The 2,388-nt window shown below is 43.1% G+C and overlaps 1 protein-coding gene across 3 annotated transcripts in view; it reads left to right on the top strand.

Annotated features, from left to right (window-relative positions):
* Nucleotides 1–1,841: 1,841 nt before the first annotated feature.
* Nucleotides 1,842–2,388, top strand: part of LOC107152984 (X-linked inhibitor of apoptosis) — a 41,785-nt gene continuing 41,238 nt past the window's right edge. The window contains exons 1-2 of one of the 3 annotated variants that reach the window (XM_048797061.1): nt 1,861–1,984; nt 2,236–2,362. The gene's annotated coding sequence lies outside the window, so the exon portion shown is untranslated. Of the gene's footprint in view, nt 1,985–2,044; nt 2,363–2,388 lie in introns of those variants that run through there. The other 2 variants (XM_015498502.2, XM_048797062.1) reach the window with 2 other exon arrangements.

Genomic DNA, 2,388 nt, shown 5'->3' with positions numbered 1-2,388 from the left:
ATATATATATATATATCAATATATATATATATATATATATATATATATATATATATATATTATTGGTTCTTTTTAGTTATACATGACAGAATACTTTTTAAAATATATTTTTAGTTGTCAATGGACCTTTATTTTATTTATTGATACGTGGTGATAAGAATTTAACCCAGTGCCTCTCACATGGTAGGCAAGGGTTCTCCACTGAGCCACAGCCTCAGCCCCTTAATACATTTTGACATAATATAAAAGCATGGAATATATCTTGTTTTAATTCAGTTCCCAATACCTCTCCTTCACCTTCACTCCTCCTACCCCTACTTTCTTGCTTCTACTGACCTTTCTGTCATTTACCATACTTATTTTTTTTAATTAATTACTTGTGGATGTACTCAATGGTGAGATTTACTGTGGTATATTCATATACATACATAGGAAAAGTATGTCAGATTCATTCCATTGTCTTTCCTTTTCCCATCCCCCACCCTTCTCTTCATTCCCCTTTGTCTACTCCACTGAACTTGTATTCTTTTTTTTTCCCCAAAAAATCAATTTAATTTGGAAAGCCTTACATTCACACTGCACGTGCAATAATGGTGTCAGTTAACTATTTTAGAGGGTATAAAACTGAATACAACCCAGTCCTTGATCTCCAAGAGATTCACAACTTTGTAGGTAGGAACCAGATCACTATTACGTAAGCTCTATTACTTGTCAAAACAGATTAAAGTTGTACACATATTATTTTGAGAGTCCTGAAAAAGATGATTTATTTTTATTCTCTAATATCATTTTATCAATGTTTTTACCTTCTACACTTTATTATTATATTTACTTACCATGAAAGGAATATAACTGTGATTCTTATTTTGAGAACTCTCACATTCAGATTTTGACATTTTATTAAGTTCAGTGATGATAAAGATGCTGATGGTAGTACTGGATACTCTCCAGTTCTGCCCATTCTTTTTCCTCTGGCTGTATATTGCATGAGGCTAAACTTCATGGCTTATTAATAAATGGGCATCTCCCCTCTGGCTTCCACTCAGATTAGGCCAGAGGTTCCTGCAGAAGATGGAATGATTGTATTCTTTTTTAAATCCCCCCTCCTTATTGTGGGTTAGCTTCCACATATCAGAGAAAACATTCACCCCCAGCACTTGTTAATTTTTATTTTGAGACAGGGTCTTCCAAAGTTGCTTTGGGCCTTGCTAAGTTCATTTAACATGCTAGTGGTACTTACGACATTTCCCTTAAAATATTCACAACTCATACACTCGCCTTAAGAGTCCAAGTTCCTCAAACATAAACTTATAGGTCAATCTGACAGTCCTATATTTGAAATAAACTCGGAGTATGATCAGCATTTTATGTACAATGACTTCCTGTTTTCTTTCTTCTTTCTCCTCTAATTTTTTCTTAACTCCTATCTCTTCCTTTCTTGTCATTCCTTTCATTTTTGTCCCCATGGGATTCTAATCTCAATTTCCTTATTTATTGGCCAGACGATACTGGGATAGTTATTCTCTCTGGGCCTCAGTTTCCTCTGTAAAGTGGGTTTAATAAGAGTGCTTGCACCTTACCGGATTGTTAAAATTACAACCAAGAACATGCTATATGCCTAGCACATAGTGCCTGGTCTACAGTAAGAACTGAACACGTTCGACCTCTTCTCCCTTCTCTTTTCAATCCTTTTTTCCCTTTATTCCTCAACCCTAGCGTCCAGCAGGTAATGAGGCATGTGAAAAAAAAATCCTCGAGGCTAAAAGAGGAAACGGGGAGCTAGGGGCGGGGACTGCGAGGTGCTCACTGCGCATGTGCGCCCGCTTGGGCAGGTTCTGGTTTCCAGCTGGGGGGGGGAGTAGAGTGGGGGGTGAAGAGGACTTCGTTTTTTCTGGCTGCCCCCTTCCGGCTCCGGGAAGTGGAGGGACCTTGGCGGCGTCCTGAGCGGGCGCGGAGCTAATCGAGGGACGCCTGGGCCGGAGGGGTAAGTTCGAAAATGGCGGAGGGGGGAAGAAGGAGGAGCTTTGCAAGGCTGACCTCCCAGCCGGAAGGTGGGAAGGAGACGGTCAGGGCCCAGTGGCCAGAGCCTGGCCAAGGAGGACGGACTGCGCCCGAGGCCTCTTGGAGGCCCTGAAGTGAACACACTTCGGGTTCCCCGACTCGCGGTTTCTCCGAGGGACGGGCTAGCTGGTGAAGGCCAGTGAGAGACTCGAAGGAACTTCCGTTTCCTTCTAGGCAGGGGCCCGGCCACAGAGCGGAGTTGGCATTTCCAGATTGGGGCTCGGGCCGCCCCTCCCCTGGGACCCTCCCCTCAGGACCGAGCTGATCGCCGCCGGCGGTTAGGGCCCGCTTTCTTGGCGCGGTGGGTACTGCTTGTGCGGGCTTTCC

The sequence above is a fragment of the Marmota marmota genome, unplaced genomic scaffold (assembly GCF_001458135.2).
Source record: "Marmota marmota marmota unplaced genomic scaffold, marMar, whole genome shotgun sequence".
In the NCBI taxonomy this organism is placed as follows: Eukaryota; Metazoa; Chordata; class Mammalia; order Rodentia; family Sciuridae; genus Marmota; species Marmota marmota.
This window is presented reverse-complemented; position numbering and strand designations above follow the sequence as displayed.